Source organism: Oryctolagus cuniculus, chromosome 11, assembly GCF_051225735.1.
Source record: "Oryctolagus cuniculus isolate XC-2025 breed Fujian yellow rabbit chromosome 11, ASM5122573v1, whole genome shotgun sequence".
Taxonomy (NCBI): domain Eukaryota; kingdom Metazoa; phylum Chordata; class Mammalia; order Lagomorpha; family Leporidae; genus Oryctolagus; species Oryctolagus cuniculus.
This window is the reverse complement of record NC_142877.1, coordinates 5850607-5858254: the sequence shown is the minus strand read 5'-3', so window position 1 is coordinate 5858254 and position 7648 is coordinate 5850607. Positions and strand designations below refer to the sequence as shown.

General features: G+C 41.5%; 1 pseudogene across 1 annotated transcript; it reads right to left on the bottom strand.

Moving 5' to 3' along the window:
- Window positions 1-4504: 4504 nt before the first annotated feature.
- Window positions 4505-5613, bottom strand: LOC138844255 (zinc finger protein Rlf pseudogene; annotated as a pseudogene). The gene has a single exon (XR_016217014.1). The product of XR_016217014.1 is annotated as a zinc finger protein Rlf pseudogene (transcript).
- Between the last annotated feature and the right edge of the window lie 2035 nt (window positions 5614-7648).

Sequence of the window (7648 nt, the reverse complement as noted above, 5' to 3'; positions counted from 1 at the left end):
CAATCTTTTTATTTTACCAGATTTCAAACTGAATATACAGTCTTCTGTATAAACACTATTTAAATTCTCATTTGGACTTCACATATGGAATAATGTCCAAATCAGCTACATCTAATGTATACGCTCTCTCATCGAGCTCTCACTCTGCTTGATACTATCTGGGTTGAACAATGCATTAGCTCAAAGTTACACAAAGGAAAGACACCACCACTACCCCAGTGTTACAGATAAGTAAGTCCAATGTGCATAAACCTAGACGGATCTCTCCTGGAACTTAGATTTGTCATTATAAAGGAATAAACCATGTTTGTATATTCTCCTTCAAGTATAAATTCCTTGTGCCAGTTTCTAAATAATTCATCCTCTGAAAAAGAAATTATGCATTCCTAAACAATAGCCCAATCAGAGCCTCGAAATATCATCCCATTACTGTGAGACTATCTGCTGGACTCCACCCTATGTAGAGGAAAACTCTTTCCAAACTTTTCAGCATTCAATCAAGTTTAACCCCTAAAAATTCTTGTGATGGTGGCAATAATCGATATTTATAGAGTGTTTACTATGGACTAGCCACACTGCTATTTCTGTCTCCTTTATGTATCACCAAAGTCTCAGGAGGCAGCACATATGGTGCCACTGTTGCACCTGGTTCACGGGTACAATGCTGGGAAGCAACAGGCGAGGATCACGCAGCCAGAACTCATACCAAAATTAACTTGGCACCAAGGCAGCACTCTTCACTACTCCTGGCCTTTTCCTTAAAAAAATTATTTCTTTATTTATTTGAAAGGCAGAATTACAGAGAGGCAGAGAGAGACAGAGAAAGGCATTCCGTCTGCTGGTTCACTCCCCAGATGGCTGCAATGGCTGGAGCTGTGCCAATCCAAAGCCAGGAGCCGGGAGCTTCTTCCAGGTCTCCCGCATGGGTGCAGGCAGCCCAAGGACTCCATCTTCTACTGCTCTCCCAGGCCTTAGCAGAGAGCTGGATCAGAAGTGGACCATAGGAGATGCCAACGCTGCAGACCAGGGCTTTAACCCACTGCACCACAACACCAGCCCCAACTCCTGGCCTTTCTACAAGGAAAATAGTCTAGCAGCATGCGCTAATTAAACTTCCTAAAGGTCTTCACTAATCCTCATTCACGACTATCCCAAACAGGAAGAATCTAGTTTGCTTCTCCTCTGATATCTTTGGGGGAGACAAAAGTGAACCTTCTCATTTTAATGACACTGCAACACTAAATACACAAGTTGTCTCCAACTGAGACAACTTTTTTTCCTTGATTACCATTTGCTGATTTGAAATGACATTGACAGCTTGTTTCTCTAATTCCACTACCTGCAACCTATCTGGGTCTCAAAGCAAATGTGATTTGATTATTTCATGCAGATTTGTTTCCTCTCAGGTTTTTAATATCAAGTTAGCAATTCAGTGATTTCCCCATAACAAGAATTAAATATGCTGACTATGTATAAATGATGTTCTCTTAATAGTTAATATAATTTAATCCAAAGCTATTACTAGCATAATTGGGTTTGCTTGTGCCTGGGTTTAAGAATGGAATAGAATAAACTTAAAGGTCTGAACACAGAAAGGTTAAGACCTGCAAAGCAGCTAGCGTTAGGTTTGTTACACACACACACACACACACACACACACAGGTGCACACAAACAGGAAAAGGAGCCAAAGCCATTCTTCTAGAAAGAAGTGAAATCACACCTTCCTTCTCAGGGCTGTGTGCTGCCATGGCACAGGTTTTAACAATAACACTTGCTTCTGCCAAATGATGTGTCCTCAAGGGCTGTTCAGCTCGCAGTTCTGGGCTCAGGATGGCTTCCCAGTGCCTACGAAATTAAATATAAACCCCTCACTGTGGCTTTCACAAATTCTCCAATTTGAACGAACTTCTTCGTCCAGCAGCACTGCCCACTCCTCCACTACAGGAGCTGTAGCTTAATGAAGGCAACTTAATTGTTGATTCTCCTTCTCCAGCAGCTCCCCATCTCTGAGACACTGCGAATGCCCAAACCTTCCCATCTCATCTCAGTGAGATGCCTTTGGCAATGTCCTGAAATCTTGTTCACCAGGGTTCCTCTTTAGTCTTGAAAATGATGGCAAGGACGTGAGGGAAGGTAAAGCCATCAAGGACAGGGCACAGTCCTTCCAGGCCCCAGCCAACCGAGCAATAGGCTGGCAACACCAGACCTAAACACAACTCCAGGCACTTTGCCTTTTCTGTCATTTCATTTGCCTGGTACATACATTTTCCAACATGAAGACTTAATGGATTCAGTTGCTTAACATGAAATATGGAACATGATTACTGGACGCACATCAGTGTCAAGGAACCGTGCAAGCAATCAGCTTCTCTCGGGTACAAACCATCACAAATCTTTAGACTGCACATCCGTCTTTCTTCTAATTAGCTGCTATAGCCAAGTGTCTAGGCTCGCGGAGAAGAGACCAACAGGAATGTTTGCAGAAACACACCAGGTCAGTCCAGCAGAAGATAGCCATAACATAGTAAGCATTGGAGACCTATAGACTCCTTGCCATTGAGTTTCCCTCTAAACCCCACAGCCAGATAAAAGCTCCCCCTGTTTGTGAAGAAACAGAAGAGAATGGATCCAGCAATACAAAGGAGTGAACTACTGACACACAGAACTCCACTGAAAAATCTTAAAAATGGTATGCCGAGGGAAAGCGACCAGAGACAATAGAGTACATATTGTATGGATCTATTTATAGGAAGTCTTTGAACAGGTAAAATGCATCTATTATGACAGAAATGAGAACACTGGTTGACTCACCAGGTGTATAGGGTTGCCTGGGATGAGTTCTATCAGAAGGGGAAACTTTCTGAGGTGTCTACACTGGTTTATATCTTGACATGGTATGAATTACATGTGTTTGCCTTTGCCAAAGCTCAAACAATATACTTAAAATGTATGTATTTCACAATAAGATCATTGTGACTTAATAGATATTTAAAAGGAGATTTGGAAAGTTAACATCGATTTTTGTGTTGTTTTCTCCATATCTAAATGAATTCTATTTTCATCAGACTGAGGGTGAGGAACCCTGCACATAGCGCTGGTCTCTACTACCAGCATTTCTGGGTCCAAATCCTCGTTCGACCACTTTTTGGCTTTGATGCTTTTGGCAAGCTGTCCAGGTGCTCTAAGTTTGAAGCAGCTCATCCAAAGAAGAATAATCTTAAACATAAAAACCTCACAGAGTTATGATGAACATTCAATGAATGAGATGCTGCATTTAAATCCTTGATCTCAGGACCAAATATTCAATCATGGAATGTATCAATATCACATATAAGTACTTTTAGTGGAAGGACCACACTTTCTTAGTCTTTGTGTTGTTCTCAGCATGCATCTCTACTCCTCAAACTGTATCAATGTGCAAGCTATTCTCCAAACAGCAGTATATTTCGGTGGATTATGAATATCAATATATTTCCACATCTTATTTGTTGTAAGTGCACAACATGTTCATTGCTTTGGAATGGCCTGAGCTCCCTAGGCTGAAGATGGAACCGGAGGGCTCAAAGTCATTTCTGTCATCCCTTAGCAGCTTTCTCCTGCCCCTAGAATTACTTTCTCTGGAACCAACTTTATTCTCTCAAGTGACTTCAGCAGAGAAGTTTGAGAAGCACCATGATACAAATATTGCTGAATTCAATTATAATATATTATAAATCATTAGGGGCTCACATTTGGCATAAATATCATGAGCTCATTTTAATTTCTTGGCTTGACTATTAATCTACTTAATTTGTTAAATCCTTGAATTTCAAGCAAGGCAAGTAGTAGTAACTACTTTATCTCAGGGATAAGATAAAAAAAGAACAAGGCTGTAATGCCTTGTTTGTATATTTTAAAATAATTATAAAAATAAGAGTCAAAAATAATGAGAGCCAGTGTTTTGGTGCAGTGGGTTGAGCTGTGACTTGTGACAGTCTGGTTTGAGTCCCACTTTTCTTCCCATACAACTTGCTGCTGATGAACCTGGGAAGGCAGTGGAAGAGGGCCCAAGCACTCGGGTCAGCCATGTGGGAGACTCAGATGGAGTTCCTGGACCTTGGTTTTAGCCTGACCCTGACCTGGCTGTTGTGGCCATTTAGAGAATTAACCAATAAATGAAGGATCTCTCTTCTCTTTCCTTCCTTCCTTCTTTCTCTTTCTTGCTGCCTTATAGCTGGATGGATGGATGGATAGATAAATAGACAGATCTTTAAAAATCATGGTGAGTGGGGCCATTGTGCCATTGCCTGGTTTCTTGGGCAGTGTGGCTGCTCACTAATGTTTGGTCATCAGCAAATGTGATCCACTATCAATACTGAGCCAACGCCATGTCCCACAGTGAAGGCTCTTGGGAGACTAGAACTGAAGACCAGCTGGTTCTTAGTGCTCTCAGAATTCATCCAGATTTTGGTTGTCTTCAGATATTATAGATACTGTACAGATTCCCCTACACTAATCTGAAAATTTTTTTTTTTTGGGTGAAAAATTGTAATTTATTGAAACTCAACTCAAAAAATATAAGATGCTGTAGTGTACAATATATTACACAAAGCACCCTCAGGCGCACATTCAAGTCAAGTAAGAACTCCATATCCCTTTCCCTAGCCCTCCCACCCTGGGACCCTAGTATTTGTTCCATATACAATCATGCACATGTAATTTGAAAAAGGAAGCCCCAGTATATTTTGATGTATTAATTAGCACCAAACAAGAGTACAGTTCCATTTCTTTTTTTAATAAACAAACAAACAAAAAACCCAATCAATAAACCAACTGGAGAGCTAATGGACTCAGCCAATACTGCTGACATAGATATTATACATTCATGTAAATACACAGCCTATTCTACCCTAAACAACAGTGGGGCTGGTTCTCAGCCTTTGTTCAAGTTGGCAAATGTCCCATGTTGCAATGTTAGAGCCAGTCTGTTTCTAAAACAAAATTGTTATTTAGGAACTTCCTACACAAAGCTCATCTGTTTTTTTTGCTGGAAATAAATCTAAAATTGGTGTGGAAAACTTAGATCTTTCAAGGACAACCACTGGCCGAAGATAATGAAGCTGTTTTAAGGCAAGCTCTCCACAGTCTGTTAATGCTTTGTCCAAAACGACCCTCAGGTTCTCCAAGGAAGGAACTGTTGTGGTTTCAGCTACTATTAAAGGTGGGATTGCAGTCAGGTTCTCATGAATTGTAGAGTCACTGGAAGAATGAGGTATGTTAACATCAGGGTCATTGTCATTCACCAAATTATTTGCCATAACACTCCCTGTTAAGTCATTGCTGGGCTGTGAAGAATTACTTAATGTTAAGTGCTCTGAAGGCTCCCAATCATCAAAATCATCTTCTTTCTCTTCACTTTCCTGAATAAATTTCAGAAATGAAGATTCAAATCCCATAGGCTTGTAAGTCTTCAAATCAAATGACCTGGGCTGTGAATGCTTCCTAAAATTCTCTTTTGGGACATGGGTTGCATTTTTTACAGTGTTTTCTTGCCCTGAACTATGCTGCCCAGTTTCTGAGTCTTTGATTCTTGGTAAAGGCAGGTGGAAACTTGCAAAGTAATTAATGACACAGATGTTTTAGAGTCCTTTCTCAGTGACTATGATGAAAGTAAAGAAGATAAACAATATAGAAGAAGAGATTTGACAGATCAGCATAAGGAGAAAAGAGACAAAAAGCCCATTGGTTCTTCTGAAAGATACCAGAGGTGGCTTCAGTATAAGTTTTTCTGTTTGTTGTGTAAGCGGGAATGTATAGAGGCCAGGATTCTTCATCATTCTAAGATGCATATGGAAGATGGAGTTTATACCTGTCCAGTTTGTATTAAAAAATTCAAGAGGAAAGAAATATTTGTTCCTCATGTGATGGAGCATGTTAAAATGCCACCAAGCAGAAGGGACCGCTCTAGAAAGAAATTACTGTTGAAAAGCTCTCAAAAGGGTGTTTGTCCCAAGAGCCCCTCTGCAACCCTGGAGCAAAATCAGTCACTGAACGAAGAAACCAAAGGAGAGTCTCATGAATACGTTACATTCAGCAAATTAGAAGATTGCCACCTGCAGGACAGAGATTTATACCCATGTCCTGGTACAGACTGTTCCCGTGTGTTTAATCTGAAAAATTTTAAAAATACTCAAAAACTCTCTAGGTACAGTAACAGAAGAATTCCCCTTACGAGTGAGATTAGGATCTGGACACTTCTGGAAGTTCCGATTTTGCATGGCTGCAACAGCCAGATTATGATGATCCGATGACTAGACAGCCCTTGGGTTGACTCAGCAGATACAGCCTCTGAATCCCAGCATGAGGGCTCAGAACAGGCATCTGCTGAACACCCACAGTTGCTGCGTCCCTTTCTCTAACCCAGAACAGCTGCTCAATTCTGGGCTGATCACCGCTCAGCACCATCTGCTTCCCAGTGTTGATTTACTCTATAGGATAATTATTGAATTCCATATACAGCCTCCCCGCCATCGCCAGCCATTCTGCACAATCACTTATTCCTGCTATGTATTCATTGATCTACTTTGCCACTTAGAAGTTAAACACACAGGCTCTGCAATCACACTCTATGGAGTCAATATTCTTCCACCAAGTAGCTCTGTGACCATGGACAACTACCTTACCTTCTCTGTACCTGTTTCCATTTCTATAAAATGGGTCTGATTAATAATTCTTAACTCATGGAGCATTATTAGGATTCAGTGAGTGAGCATACATAAAGCTGTTAAATTCATGGCCATCACAAAGCCAATATTTAATATCTGTTGCTATTACTATCATTGCTAGTACACTGGGGACAGATACTGGTGATATAGCCAGGAGCCAGACTATGTCCTACTCTTAGAGAGCTTCGAGTCTGGGTTGGAAAACAATACATTTACAAAGAAAGTAAGGGTTATGTTATGGAAAGACAAGACAGAGTACATAGCAAGAGTACCAGAAAGAACCAGCCAGCACTCTGTGCCAGTCATTTTAAGACATGTGTGGGGAAAATCAAGAGGAGGGGAAGATGTGTATTTGTGGTCTAATGGCTACAGGTGTGAGTTTTAAAGCCTACAGGATCCTCCAGTGCTAAATGATAATCAAATGACTGGGAACTTCAACTACATCAGCAGTTCTCCATCAGGACAATCTTCTTACCAGGGGACATTCGGCAACATCTGGAGGAGTTTTTGATTACCACAACTTCCAGGAACAGCTGTGGTTGACATCTAATGGTCAGAAGCCAGGGAAGACAGGGGCCGACACCGTGGCTCACTTGGCTACTCCTCCGCCCTTGGCACCCGCATCCCATATGGGAGCTGGGTTCTAGTCCTGGCTGCTCCTCTTCCAGTCCAGCTCTCTGCTGTGGCCCAGGAAGGCCCAGGTGATTGGGTGCCTGCACCTGCGTGGGAGACCAGAAGGAAGCACCTGGCTTCTGTTTTCAGATCAGCGCAGCGCTGGCTGTAGCAGCCATTTGGGGGTGGGGGGGTGAATCAACGGAAGGTAGACCTTTCTGTCTCTCTCACTGTCTAACTCTGTCAAATAAGTTAAAAAAAAAAAAAGCCAGGGAAGACATCAAATACCCTGAACATCATAGAATAGCTCCCAACAATGATCTATCCAGTC